Here is a 15,456-nt window from a genome sequence, read left to right on the forward strand (position 1 = left end):
GAATTGTGAATATGATTGAGCAGTGGATGTGCACTGTCTCACAAAACCTGAGCTTAGCCTTCTGACTAAGCAGATTGATTTACTGCCTGTTTGTTGTTGGTGGTTTTTGTTGGTTTTGTTTGGTTTTTGTTTTGGGTGTTTTTTTGTTTGTTTGTTTGTTTGGTGTTTTTTTGTTTGTTTTGGTGTTTTTTTGGGTTTTGGGGTTTTTTGTTTGTTTGTTTTTTGTTGTTGTTTGGGGATTGTTTTGTTTTGATTTTTGTTGTTGTTTTGTTGGGGGTTTTGTTTTTGTTTTATTTCTTTTTGTATATTGAATTTTTTAGTGGAGGGTTCAAAGCTGGAAAATCCAGATAAGAAAAGAGCTGTTGAAGGGCATTATTGAAATGGGGTCCCTCATCATACCCTATGCATCCACTGTTCAGGGAACCAGCATGGTTTCTTCAGGTGTAGTGTGAAGGTTTGCTTTCCCAGGTTACCTCCTCAGGACAGGACAGACTTTCCTGCAAGGCAGAACTTTCACAGGCTGTTTTATTGTTTGAGGCCAGGGAATGAATTATCAAGGCTCTATGTGTACACAGTGCATTACTCAACTTACTGTGAAAAAAAAAACCCAAAAAAACCAAAACTACTTTGGTCTGACCACATGTGCTTTGGTCCCTAAGTTGGAATAAACATATTTGGCCTCCAAGTCAAAGTCTCTTTATTTTAGATGCTGTTTGGCATTGCCTTCTGGAGGGAAGATGTCATGCTTTTAGTGTCTCTGTGACTTGAGTTCAGGGGTAGCAAAGTTGTGGTCCTTGTCCTGGTCTGTTCTGCATCCTCTCTGAGCACTGAAGCTGCCCTGGAGTCCCTCAGGGAGCTGATCTGCCTGAGGATGAGGGAATCGTGCCTGTCCCTTTCCATACCTCCTTCTTCCCAGTCCTGGGTCTGGATGCTCTTTTGGTGCCAAGGTCCTGTCTGCTGTGGGTTTCTTTGGTGTGAAGATGAGGAGGTGGACTCAGGGAGGAAGGGTTTCACAGATTCAGCCCTGATGAAGGCCTGGCATGCTTAGTAGGAAGCAAATATTTAGTTCCTACATTCCCTGACGTGGTTTAGTAAAAGTAAAAAAAAACCAAAAAACCAAAAGACCCTACACTTCAGTTGGTGTTACTGCTTTTAAAGCTATGTCTGAATTTCAAGAAGGAGACAAATGAAAGCAAGATAATAGCTGGATTATTATAATTACTATACTAGCTGGATTATTGTAATGATTATTATTATTTAATAGCTGGATTCAGGATAATACTTTATTTTTGGAGCATTTTGATGCTGAGGGTATCCATGCAAGAAGAGAGCCTGATCAACAGAGTTCTTCTTTAACTCCTGAGCCTTATAGCAAGTGCCGGCTCTGAAATTCCTGTTCTGTGAGCAACAGGAGACTCACTGGCACTGCTCTTACTGATATGTGTGCAATGTGCTTTTATTGTAGCAGTAAAAAGCACAGATAGCTGGGTAAACTGTGTCTCTACTGGAAGTGCTATTATGGAGCAGTGAATCAATTAATCTCTTACCTGAATAAACAACCAGTGGGGCTTGTCTTTCCTCTGAAGAGGCACATTTGGAACATGACTATAGCATTTCCAATTTTAAAACTCGTTGAGTGTCTTAGTCATAACCAAACTCATTTTAAAAACTTGAATTGTTAGAGGTTGTCCAAAACAATTACTGAAATTTTTGTTGCTGTAGTACTTTTTTCAGCCTGCATTTTCTCCTGCTGATGTGCTGGAACTGATTTCTGTTGAAGATAGTGCAATGATACATGGATCATTGCTTTCTCCCTATAGCCATGTAAAGAAAAATCTGCAGGAACTCATTACTTAGTGGATTAGCAGGCTCTACCTCCTGCTGCTCAGTCCCGAAAACAGAAGGGAATAAATGGGTCTTGAATCATCTCCTGTCTTTACTTAACGAAACAAACCAGACGTGAATCCCCCCTCCCAGATGTCTCAGTTGCAGTGGGAAGTTGCACCAGCTGAGATACTAGAGGGTAGCTGTATTATGTTGCCTTTTATATTAATTTACGCTTTTTGCTTTTATTATTTTTGAAAAGAGATGTTTTGAGGGACCACATTCACCCCTTTTCAGAGATGCAGACAGTTCCAACATGCTGGATGCCAGTGAGAAAAATGTGTCTTTCTTTGCATTGCTGCACATGGGAAGCTACTGGGATTGTACATCAGGTTAAGTGAAAGGAAGAGCAGACAAAAAATGCAGGAGGTTCAGGGATCCTGGAAGAATCGTATTTCCTAACGTGCGCCCATGCCTGAACTGTTGGAGCATTTATTTTTTTTTCCTGTATCAGCACCAGAATAACAGCAATTATGGTAAGAGCTTTCTTGCAGGCGAGGAGGGCTGCGCATAACAAACATTTCAGTGTGTTGGAGGGGAGTTCAGATGTTGGAGTGGGTTGCACACATCGTGTTGGTGCCTCTGAGAGCTGTTTGAAGCCTGTGGTTCTGACATTTCCAAAACAAGCACTGGAGAGTGTTTTGCTGGTGAGGGATGAGTGATAAGCTGAATATCTTCCAGAACTTTTCACAAGAACAGTCATGTACAGCCCTAAGTGTCATGACCTTATGACTGATTTCTCTTGAAGTTATCCAGCAGGCCATTTTAGAAATCCTCTCCATTAGTGAGAAGAAAAACTTCAAGTGTTCCCTGCTGTCATTTTGTGGTAGCTGAAAGGAATCATCCTTGCACTAAGTTTGAGAATTTCTTTGTGTGGAAGGTAAGATTTAAGATCTAAATAACTACGCATCTATTTTCTCTGTTTACAGCATCATGACAAGAAGGCAAATGAAGCTTCTTCCAAGGCAGGAGAGAAGAAAGCAGAAGTGGAAGAGGTAAATCCAAGTGTTTGAATATATTAAGAAAAGTTGGCAATGAATTTCCTCCTATGCTGATTTTTGCCTTTTGATAGCAAAAGTAGTAGTTTTTGGACAATAAACTGATGACTCCAGACAGTTATTATTCATCCCAGGAATAGTTTTAGTTTTGTTTGTGCTGCTGAGCAGCCTACTGGAAATGTTTTTTTTTTTTTCTGTTCATATTTTACCTAATACTTGGTATCCATGGAAGTTACCTCAGTGTGGTGTCTGCTGTGCAGTGCTGGTACAGTGTGGGCCACATCTGATGGCCCTGGTTTTTCAGCTGCCCAGAAGTACAGGTGAAGGGAGTACGCCCTGATGCTTTTCACCTGATGGTTCATCCTCAGCAGAAGCTGTGTGGGAAATAACTATGCCTGAGCCTGTTTGACTGCACTGCAAATCAGGGTCAGTGAATGCTTTTGTTACAGTCCTCTGAAGTAGATGATTCAAGCAATTGCTTTTCTTTCCTGTCCAGAAAGCAAGGAAAACTTCTCCAGCCTGAGAATATGTTCCACCTTTCCTCTCCAGACAGCTTGTTTTTTTCATGAATACCATTGTGCATTTATATAATCTTGGTTTAATGCCATATTCTTTGACTGCACATTGTTCTTCCTATTAGAGCAGTACTGACATTTTTTTGTGGGAAGGGTGGGAGTTGAGGCCTGTAGTTCAGGGTGCTGGGGTTAATGTTTCTGACCTCTTACTGAGAAGATCTGTTTCCAGCAAAAACAAGACTCTTACTAAAATTTATTGTCCGGACACTTCTTTTGAGTCCTTAGAATACTGCATGTATGTTTCCTTTTGTGAATTTCTTCATGTGTTTTATTTGCTCCATGCGCTCTGCATGGTTTATGATCTAGTTCCACTTTTAAGTCCTTAAATTGGAAATAGATCAAAAACCTCTTCCAGAGACCCACTGAGGAGCATTGACTCCACTGTGACTCACACCTACCTTCAAAACACTCTGATTTGTTAAGCAGTTGAGGAAGCAACTCAGAATCTTTCAACAGCTTTCCCAAGAGTCTGCAATATTACATTTTTTGTTTAAAAGTCAGAGATAATTCCTATAGTCTTCAATTTTTTGAGGCAGAAATTTATAATGTTTCTGTAGACAGCTTTGGGCAACGTTGTCTAAAATACTGAGTTTGTTCACCTGCCTACTAGAAAAGGTTTGGCATTAGAGAAATTAGATGAAAATATTGAGGTCTATGAGGAGTTTGTATCCATACTGAAAGGAAAACAGTAAAATCAGCATGGTTGTTGTTTAACCAAAAATAGCAACAAACAACTTTTGTCTCTCAGATTCTCTCTCAGGACTATACACCTGAGGGAGTGAGAGAAGGAGGGCTTTGAGAAGCAAATTTAGGAAGGGCCTGACACTGCTTTGAGTGGGAGATGCCAGTTAGCCACAGCATCAAGAGGAACTCTGCATCAATACTGTTAGGGTGTAGAAGAGGCTTCTTAACCCTTTCTTCTTAAAGACAAGGGAGACTTAAAACTAGACAGAAGAAAACACAGCAGGTTTGCTGTAGATAGAGACTTGTACAGTATGTAATTGAAAAAAATAAGGGCAGTTCTTCATCATTGCAGATGTCAATAAAAGTGGATGTGCTGTGTTGTATTAGGCATTGCTCCAGGACAAAAGCTCAAGTCATAGGGATCTGTCTTAAAATCTTAATGTCTTGGTTGTTAGAACCTTACATTTATTGAGCTCACCTTCTAGGGAGAATCAGACACTTGCTGAAAATCTTGGGAAAAAAAAAAGCAGCTGAGAATCTCATTTCAGCTTCACTGAAATGTTTTCATTCCTTGTGGGTGTATGTATGGGGGAAGTGGAAAATGGAAAAATAGAAACTTCCACAGACACTGAGGGATTTGATCTGCAGCCTTAGAAGAAACTTAGATTGATGTAAAAATAAAGTACACAGACATTAAGCAGGAAAAGTATAAACTTATGTTTCTATAGTTGTTAGTAAGAGTGTGCCTTAAGTAAGTAAGAAACTGTATTGATAAGATGATGAAGGGTTTATAGTGTAGTAATGTAATTGTATAGAGTAAGCTAAGAGTTTATAATTTATAGTAGAAATGTGTGTAGCTGTGATAGTGGCCCATTGGATAAAAGTACACTCATTGCAACAGAAATAAGTAAAAGTGATAGGTTAAAAAGCAAAATAAACTTTGTAGCAAGTGCCCATTGGATTAGAAAGTTATATATGGTCTTGTAACAAAGAACTTGTGACTACTTTGAGCTATCACCAATTGCTTGCTCTTTAAAGTCTCACAGCCTTTGAGACTGATGTTTATATAGGCCATAAATCGCTCTTAGCCCAACTGTAGTCCCATCCCTTCAAATTAAAGCGCCGATAATAATAGGGGGGTGTTAATAGAAGAGGAGAATTGGTGGCTGTTGCAATTGCTGGTTGCTCATGCAAGTGAAGCTGTGGCATATTGCTGCAGCTGCCACCCAGCAGAAGTGGGTGGTGTCCTGCAGGTTTCCCAGATCTGTCCCTCTGTTCTCTCACTGTGATGGGACATCGTGGACCTGAGCCAAGGTGTTTGCAGCATGCCATTGCAAAGGTATGGAACAGTAAATTTCCTTTCTTCCCCTTGCTTCCTGGTGTGCCAAGGCTTTTAGCAGTTTGTCAGCATGTGAGGGACAGCTGGTGTGGTTTTATTTTATTCCCCATCTGGGCATTGTCTTCAGCTTACCTATGTGTGTGCCTTTCTACCAATTTCAGATCACTTCCACTTTTGAGGCCTTTTGGGCATGAGTGCTCTAGAAGCTCTTGGATGCTAAAATATAAATGCTTTCAAGGGCAGGTGGCACAAAATCACTGAAGAAAAACCCAGGATGGTTTATAAAATACACTGAACTTAAGAAATCACTGGCCCACAGATTGAGTCTGGAAGAGTATTTAGGAGAAACATCAACATAGACCTGAACTATTTTTACATCACTGGTTTTGTTTTCTTTCCTATCTGCTGCTGACCACTGCTAGAGACATGGGGATGATAAAAGTGAAGTTTATCCAAACTCGGGGAGGCAGGTCTTGCACTGTGGTGAGGCACATGGTCCTGCTGTCCTAACCTTGCAGTCAGTGCTGTCTGTCAGAGGGCTGCCTTTGGGGCACAGGGTGTTCTGCTGCACAGCCATATGAAATTCATAAAAATAGAGCAGAACAAGTGCTCACACTGTGTGTGGCTGTGCTGTGAAACCCCCCTGCTCTGAGTTGATCCGTGTTAATAATATGGAGAAAGATCTGTTCTCTTTTTACTGTCAGAGGGAAATGCCAGGGAGAGATTCTGTGTCTGTGTAAAAGCCCAGCCTGTGCATGGCTGCTGTCTGGATGTGAAAATGTGATAGTGAAAAGGAAGACCATCATACATTATAGAAATATGAAGCTCCAGCTTAGAGTGAGGCCATATTTCACCAGGTGTGGTGTGAAACAGGACCCTCTCTAACGTGTCCTGGCATTTTGAGTTGTTCTTTACAGGAATGTAGGCTGAACCTGTGCTGCTTCTTCAGCTCATTGTTCTTTACTTATCAGGAAATATATTCTTTACTTTGAAAGGATGACAGTGATGATTGGTGCTAAAGCATCTCTGTCCTTTTAGAATTGATTCTTTGCTCTGAAATCAGTGTGTCTGTGATAGTTTTTAATCCTGAGGCTTGCCACTTAGGATTCCTTATCCAGAAAAAGCATCAATGCTGAGTCAAGGCATTATGACTGGTGAAAATCTCATTGGGGTGCCCACTGCTGGTCTGAGCTGTGGAAGTGCATGGGTAGGTTTTACCTGCAGTGTTTGTGAGGTTTCTTTTTACTTTGGTGCCAAATTATTAATTTATATCTGCACTGTTTGTTTGTTTTCCTTCCCCTTTGTGCCTCACAGTGCCTCGGCACTGGCAGAGGGGATTGTGGCCTTAATCCATCCTCAGTAGAGGAGTAGGAAGGTTATGGGAAGCACAGCAGAAGCTTCTTTATCTGTCTCCCTTTTCTGTTTTGGTGCTTCTTTTGGTTGAAATGCCAAAGGTAGTTGAAAAATAACATTATTTCAGTTAAATTCTGGCACTTGCTGAGAGCTGTTGCGATGTGAGTGTCTGCCTTCAGAAGGAATAGAGGGTGATTGCTCCTCAAGCTGTTCTTGAATGAAAGATTGATAGGGGGAGGCTGAAATGCTGCTGATGGTTGTCAAAAGCATTTGCAGAACAGAGATTGCACATCCTTCCCTCCTGTGGGTTTTTTTTCCCCTCAAGACAAGTGTGCTGTAAGCATTCTTACTGCAATCTTACAACGAACACTTGAATGTTGTAGTCCAAAATGAACACTAAGTCCACTTTTCTGGATGCCAGTCTTAACATGTCTTCCTGAGCAAATCCATTTAGCAGAAGAATGTTTCATCTCCCCTTATTAAACCTGCAGAATTAATATTCCACTCTGAATCAGTGCTCTGCCTTGTTAGCCGCTGCTAACAGTGAAGAGTAGATTCTGAGTATCTGTGTGCCACAGCTTTTATTCCTTCACACAGGAATACAGGTCCATAATCCATTTATTTCATTCCATAAAGAAGCTGTGTTTTGATAATTCATTGTCTCTGTTAATATCAGGTTGGGAAGCAAGGTGTGAGCCCAGCTGCAAGGTAATTCCTCAGTTGTTTGTGTCTGAGAATGTCACAGAAGAAAAGTACTCTTCCAGTTCTTGGAGGGGGAGAAGATGAGAACAGCTTTGATGTATTTGTCAGTAAAGGATATCTGAGCTGGTTTGCATGGAGGGAGCACCTTGGGAAACACCCAAACATCCTTATTTTAATAAAGGTGAAAAAAGGATGAACCTGAATTGAATGATAAACATTGAATGATAAACATTGAATGTTGGGGCCAGTTCTTCTGCTTTTACAAATGTAGTAAAGGATACCTGGATACCAAAGAAGTTGCTGTTGAAAGATGACTCTGGGAACTAAAATATATATTGCTCCATGTGCTGTGGTCAGTATTCACCAAGTGATACTCATTTGATATGGTGGCTTCTACTTCCACATGGCTTATCTCCAAGGAGTCTTTCGCAGTTGCAGAGGAGAATTTATTTGGTTTTTTTTTCCTTCTCTATCTTTTATTGCTGTTTGGTTTACCAACAAATAATTATTTGCATTAACATTTTTTTCTTTATTCTGTTTTGTTGATTAACACAACTCCATACTCTGAACAAGGATTTTTTTCACTCTGTTAGCTGATTCTGATTTTGGAGGAGGCTTTTCTTTGGTTGTTTTTATTGTTTTTTAGGGGAACATTGGGGGTTTTTTTGGTGGGGGTTTGGGAGGTGGGACTTTTTGTTTCTGATTTTTGGTCTGTTTTTTCAGTTTGGGGATTTTTTTGTTTCGGGGGTTCTTTTTGGTTTTAATTTTGGGGGGTTGTTTGGCTTTTTGTATGTTTATTTGTTTGTTTTTTTCTAATTATTAGTTTGGTTTGGTTTTGGGGACTTTTTTTGTAGCTCAGACTTGCTGGGAGGTGGGGAAAGCACTCTTGTGCCTGAAACTCTTGAGTGTGTTGGTAAAGTGTCATAAAGACTCCCTTCTCTAAAACAGTAGTCTATGGATTTGTGGAATTCTGTGATTCTGTGGTATTTTCAGAGCATCACAGTTCTGTCAGACATGGTCTTGAAGGTAAATCTTGAACACCATAAACCCTGAACCAAAGGCTGAGCATGAGGTGGCAGTCAAGATCTGTGGTGCTGAATGTCTGCCCACAATTCTGGTTGCTCTTCAGAGTTTTTTTCTTTCTTTTTTTTTGTGATTCTTTTATGCTGACTTCTTGTTTTTTAAAATTTTCTCTTTGAAAAGGGGAAGCAAGCACTTCAGATTTTGAGCTACTTGGACAACTGAATTAAAAGTTGTAGGATTTGTGGGTAATGCTCATTACAGAGTCTTCAGTGTCAGAGACAAAGCTCAAGGTGCTCTGCATCTCATGACTGTCTCTACAAAATTAGAAATGTATCACACTTCCATCACCTGCCTCCAGGATCATTACCACCTCAGCTGGAGCACTGCTTCCTTCCTTAGGGAGTTAAAAATGCTCATTTTAACCAGAGTTGCAGAATATGTGCAAGGAGGCTGTCTGCTCCCTTAGGCATGTGTGGAGAAAATATAGAGACAAACCTGACTGACGCATGATGGAGGGGGTTGTGGTGAGGTTCTGGGGTACTTTTGGGGTGTCTCTGGGGTTTGCTGCTGCTTTTTCCTTTAACCACATCCCTCAGCCTGGGGATAGCCCCCAGGTTCTGGGCAGGTCTGTAATAGGCAGCACCACTGGAGTTCAGTGGCTGAGCAGGAAGGTCCTGGGCTGGAACCCTCCTAACATCCTTTTAACAGGCAAAAAGCAGAGTGAGCCTCGGGTTTTGCAGCATCCTGTGGAGTTTTACTGGGATGTCATTTTTTTTCCAGTGTGATCCTGGATGTAAGATCCTTCTTAGTTTCAGTTGGTCCAGATTTGGGTCATATTTTGTGTTTGTATTTTTTGGGTTCTGTTTACTGGGTGGAACTTGGTGATTTTGAAGAACTGACAGCTTGTCTTTGCTTTTATTGCTTTCATTTGGGTCATATTTTTTTAATCTTGTCTACGGGGCCCTCTGCCTCATCTCTGCAGGTGACTGCTGAATGTGCATCTTTGCTCAAGCTTTCTGTTTTTCAAACAAAATCAGGAAGAGAAGGTGGAATTATCTGAATGGCAGAAATCTCTGGATCTCCCAGATTATTACAGTTCTGGTGTCCCATCTATTGAGAACTTGTGCTTCTGACTTTGCTGGTTGAATCTCTGGTCCTTCTGCAGCCTGCCCTGCCTGTTGAAATGTGAAATCTTTAATTGCATTGTGAATCTTGTGCTTCTTAGAAAAAAACCATAATTTTGCCCTTAACTTTGCATCTTTACTTCCCTGCCTGAGGATGTTACCTCCTGGGTGATCTTTCACATTCTGTCTGAGCAGCAATAGCTTTGCCCCTCTTGTTTTCATATTTTTTGTATAGATACTGTTGCTTTAACTGTTAGCTTAAAATGGAGTCACGGTGCCACAGGAAATGGCACAGATTTATGTATCGTCTGTAAAACACTGCAGTAAAACTCAGGCTGTTTTGGGTGTGCACATTTCTGAGCTCTGAAATGTGCCTGTGTGAATTAAAGTTACGTAGGAGAATTCATTTTTTGATGACTCGCTTTGCAAAAATGTTCTAGGGGACATTTTAAAGTGTGCTTTTTCTTTTTTTAATACGTTGGTTTGTTTGGTTTTTTTGGGTTTTTTTGTTTGTTTGTTTGTTTGTTTGTTTGGGGGTTTTTTGCTTGTTTTACAGTTTTACTTGGCTTTTCTTTTCTTTTCTTTCATCAACATTTCTGACCTTTATATTTGTGATTTTTCTTTCTACAAGAAACAAGCAAGTGCTAATGTCAGCCAGCCACCCAAAACAGAGACAAGGGGAGCAGCTGTTTCTGCTAAGGTAACGTGTGTACTTAAGGAAATTATATTTTTTTACTTTTTTGTGATTTTTTTTTTTACAAGTGAAGAGAATGTGCTGTGTCTCCATCCCTTCATTGGGATGGAAAATTATTTGTTTGCCCACATTCAACACCGCGGGGGTGCTCCTCATGACTTGCTAGAAATTGTAACCTGCTGAAAGGAAAGGGGAGCACAAGGCAGCAGAATACCAGTGTTGACATAGCGAGGAAATAAATGGTAACATTCTCCCTTTTCACATGTTTTTTGTTAGTTTCCCAGTTATTTTAAAGAATCCTGGCCCTATTGATGTCAGTGGGCGCCTTCATTATTTGACTTTTGGGGGTGCTGTGTTTCTTTTTTCACCCTGAGGTGTTAGTATTTTTTTGGGGTTCTGTTCTGAACTTGGTGATTTTGAAGAACTGGCAGCTTGTCTTTACTTTCATTGCCCCCAGAGCAGTCCAGCTGATCATTCAAGAAGCATTTTAAAGCTGAATTGCAAAGGAGTGCAGGTGATATTCTCTGAAGGGAGGCAGGGTGCTCAGGTCTTGCAGGGTATTGAAAGAGAGTGTTGAAAATGCTCTTGCTGATGCTGCACCTGGTAGCCACTGTTAGGTGCATAATTGTCACAGGGGACTAAAATGCAGATCACTTAAAAGAGAAGCAGCAGTGTGTTTTATTGAGGTAAATAAATATTTTTGATGGAATTTAGTGAAGTTTGATGGTAAAGTTTAACTCCAGCTGCAGTCCAGGGAGAACTCAGACTGGGCCCATTTTGGTGGCAGCATGCAAGAGTGAGGCAGGCGGGTGCTGGTCAGCAGTGCAGACAAGATCAATGTCTTTTTTTTACTTCTGGTACTGTGTTCTCTACTTTAATTACCTTGAAATTCTGGGTTTCAGAAGCACCTTTTAACGTATTTCTCAACCCACCTTCACTGCCATTGTGAGCCAGGGGCTTTCCAGCTCCTCAGTTCACACCCAGGATGTGGAGCTGGCTGAGAAGGGTCCAGAAATCCACCACAGTGTTCCATGTCTGGAGGGAGCCTGTTGTTGGAAGGATCCTAACAGCAGGAAGTTGTTTCTGCTTTTGAATGGGATTTTTTTACTTTCTCAGTCAGTGCTTTTGTAACATAATACACCTAAAGATACCTGCATGCTTCCTAAGTAATTTATTTTTCCTTTCTACTCACTGAAGGAGGAGACAAAGATAAAAATTCTGTTGTCCCTTTCTTTCTGTGTTGCTATCTATTACTAAAGACAGCCCGACATTTTTAATTTTTTTTTCTTTCTATTCCTTGCACTTTGCCGAGGTTTACTCCTCCTACTCAACCTGGATGTCACCAGCTGCATGTCCCAGGGATGCTTACATCTAATTTGCTGACTAACACATTTAATTTTTATTTCTTTTTTCAATATATGTTCTTTCTATGATAAGTAGAAAGAGGTTTTAAGTGTGGAAGGCACAATTCGTACATGCTATTAAGCCTTGGAACTGGAGGGCAGTGTCATGAAAATAATGCAATGGAATTGCCAGGAATTGCTCTATGTTAGGTTTTGGCAACATGGATTGTGTATTTTAGCAGTACTCACCATTTTCTGTGACATTCCAGCATACTTAGTGGTAAACATTATGTACTATGAAAATACTCACCTCATACTACCTAATATTGACTTTTAATCAGTAGCTAATTCAAGTTCAGCCTTTTCAGTTCCCACTCAGCCATTTCCACCTTTTTTCACTTAGGCTATATCTTCTGTTAATTGTAATTTTTGCTCTCAACAATCTCCTGTGATCCTCTAATGTTACTTAAAATAGAGGAAAACTCAGAGATTTATTGTAGTTTGTGCCACCTGTACCTTTTTTCAAGCCATTTGTCTGTCTGTCTTCTTCTCTGCCTTTTTTTTTTCTCTCTAAAATATCTATTGAAAACAATAATTTTGCAGGGTTTTGGGTTTGTTTTTTTTTTTTTAAACAGGGATTTTACAGGAAGGGAAGTATTTTTTGAAAAGTCAAGGCAGCACTTTCTGCTTTTCTGCAAAACCAGATCAAATCTTTTAGTGCAGTAAGAAATACTCCACCAGTTTTTGGACAGTTTGTGACTGCTGTTTCTTCCATTATTTATTTCCCCCTGATGTAGCTTTAATAATTCTGCTGGTCAGTGGTTGTCATTACTTATCCCAGATACATTTCTAAATCCTTACCAGAGGCAAGGGAGGTGAGATAGTTAAGTTGCTCCAGCTCAAGCTTTTTATTTTTTTTAACCAATTCCTACCTTATGGCGAAATCAATTAAACTGAAGAGCCAAGAGGGAGTTTGCTACCTGCACAACAGACCTCAGTAATTTTTCCTTCAGCTGGAAAGTCATAATAACTGATGGCTTGTTTCTTCTGGGGTTTCTGGCTTTCAGATGCAGGAGCCTGTGTGTGGGGAAGGATTGTCACTGTGTCTGATTGTCCAAGGGAGGGCACTCAGCTTTGTTTTCATACACTGTGCATCAGAAATGCAGTTCTCTGTGGCTTTGCTCTCTGTTGTGTCACTCTGGAGTTCCTGGAATTGCAGCCAGTGTTTACTCGCTGCCTCTGCTCCCTGTGTTCTTGCAGGGGTGTTAATGGCCTGCCTAAGTGTCCCTGTGGTGCGAGAAAGTGCCTGCCCCTCATGCCTTCTGGTCTGCACCAAGGCCACTCAGGAGGCTCAGTCAGCAACCTGGACGTGCCCAGTTTTTGTGTGACTCAAACCCAAATGGATAATTCAGAGAGGCTTCACTGAGGCGGGTGTTCTGACCCTTTGTTTCTGTGACAAAGCTTTCTTTCCTCTTTGATGGGGGAGTGCTGTTTGACTGCTGGTTTGTACCAGGGGGAGGTTTCAGTGAGCTCCTGGCTTGGCAGGTAGATGGAGTGGAAAGGGAGGATCAGGTAAGGCTGTCATCATCAGGAATGTTTATTGGGTTGCCTAAGAGCAGCCTCTTCCATGAACACACTGACTGCCAAGGTGCACAAACCAGGCCATGGCTGCCAGGATTAGCAGGCAGCACTGGGGAGGAAAAACTGAACTCACTTCCTCCCTCTCCTGCCAGCACTGCTGTGTTCCCTTTCACAGCCTTTAATGAAGATTTTGCCAGTTCCACAGCCACCAGGAAAGCCAATTTCCACCTCAGTGTTCAATCGTGTCTATTAATAGAAGGCACTAATACTCGAACACAGCTGGATCCAGCCACCCTTCCTGGATCTTTGTGTTCTTATATGGTATTTCTGTTGATAACAGATGGAGTTTTACTGCTTTTTATGTAGCAGATTTTTTTGCATTGCTCCTAATGAGTGATTATTTTCTTTTTCTGGCTGGCTGCTATAGCTTGGAGAAGTGAGAATCTGTATTACTTCCATGGCCTATTGAAGCAGTGCTGGGAGAGCTCAACAACAGTGGTGGAAACGCAGTAATAATTACTGTTATTTCCAATTTTCAGAGGAAGCTTCTTGACCTTAATGATTTAAGAAATTTAAGGTTAATTACTTTTAGCTGGCACCCAAATTAACATTGTTTTAAAGAGCAATTCTTTCTGCTTTCTCATGCAACAAACAAGAAAACAAGGAAAAAGAAGAGAAATTGATCGGTATCTTTGGGTGAAATCCCTAATATTTTTGCAGCAGGCAAATTTATCTAGTTTATCATCAAAAGTGACACCTACTGTCAGTGGTTTTTCTGCTACACACCTTATTAACTGCCACCAAATTTTTATTTTGTGAGCTTTGGAGAGGCACCTTATTGTGAAGGAAGAAATTTTTGAGCAGAAGGCATCTGAAGTCACAGGATTGTTTGGGACTGTCCACAGAAATGCATAAATTTATTCTTACATTCCCAGTCATATTGTGAAGGTTGGAAAGGCTACCTCTAAAATTTGAGGTCATTTAGAAAAACAACAATTCAGGCTACCTGAGGACTTAGTTTCCATGTTCTCTCCGGGGTGGGTGTTTGTCATGACACAGAATCACAATTTATAGGTGTTCTGCAGCAGGACTGTGGCAAATCATGGGGCTCTTCCTGGAAGTTGCCCTCAGAGCTGTTGGCAGCACGTGAAAATCAGGAGGGCTGTGCCTGTGTGGAGAACAGTGCTGGCTCTCTTGGTGGCAGAGGCACGCTAAAAATAGGCCTAAACATTAAAAATTGGAAGCTGCTGGACTACAAAAGGTGTCTGGTGGATGGAAGAGCTGGCTTTGTGTAAAGATACAGGATTTGCAACTTGTAGAGCTGTGCAGCGGTCAAAATAGCACAAACCCTTTCACAAAGAAAAAATTCTCTACTTCACTCAGAAGTGGGATATTTTCTTCTTCAGTCTGCAGATGTTTATTCCTTTCTAATTTCCTTCCAGGGCTGACTTATTTCTTATTATTCGCTCAAGATAAAGGGGGAAGAGGGAAGATCCCTGTGACGCTATTATGAAAAAGTACAATACTGAGGCTATTATGAAAAAGTGGCTGAAGGTTTTGTTAGTGGCACAGGCCTTTTTCTTGAAAAAAACAGAACAAACTCTCCCATAATACCACAGATATTGAAAATTTGATTATATGGCAAAAATGAAGAGCAGATCACTGTTAGTATTTCAAGAACTACCTGTTAATTTCTAAACTAATAGAGATCATTTGGATTTGTTATGCTTGAAAATAGCCCTACTCAGTGAAGTTTAGGCCTTAAGTGGCCAAACCCATCTCAATTACTTTCAATTAGTAACATCCATGTACTCAGAGAGTCTGGGTAGTCAGTCCAAATTTAGAGACTGTAAACTTGTAATGGGGCTGAGGGGAAATGAGCCAGGTTCCTCCCCTCTGCACCAGCGCTGAGAAACCAAAAGGTGGGAGGCAAATACTGCATTTTGGATGCTGAATTTAGCCTCACCCCTTGCTTTTGCTGCGCGGTGACAGCTCAGTGACAGCTGTCCCTGCTGAGGCACCCTGGTCTGGGCAGCTCCAGGAGGAACAGCAGCAGGAGGGGTTTGCTCTGCTCACTGTGGCTCAGTGTGGGAGCCCAAACCTGCAGGTCTGGGTGCCCTCCCCGTGCTGCTGGGTGGGAATTGTGTGGCTCAGCG

At 41.1% G+C, this 15,456-nt stretch overlaps 1 protein-coding gene across 3 annotated transcripts in view; it reads left to right on the forward strand.

Annotated features, from left to right (window-relative positions):
* Positions 1-2,818: 2,818 nt before the first annotated feature.
* The window catches only part of CAST (calpastatin), a 46,858-nt gene continuing 34,220 nt past the window's right edge, over positions 2,819-15,456 (forward strand). For 2 of the 3 annotated variants that reach the window (XM_031062820.1, XM_031062823.1), the window contains exons 1-2: positions 2,819-2,879; positions 10,314-10,382. The gene's annotated coding sequence lies outside the window, so the exon portion shown is untranslated. The remainder of the gene's footprint in view (positions 2,880-10,313; positions 10,383-15,456) is intronic. The other variant, XM_031062822.1, reaches the window with a different exon arrangement.

The sequence above is a fragment of the Geospiza fortis genome, unplaced genomic scaffold, assembly GCF_000277835.1.
Source record: "Geospiza fortis unplaced genomic scaffold, GeoFor_1.0 scaffold208, whole genome shotgun sequence".
NCBI classification, from domain to species: Eukaryota; Metazoa; Chordata; class Aves; order Passeriformes; family Thraupidae; genus Geospiza; species Geospiza fortis.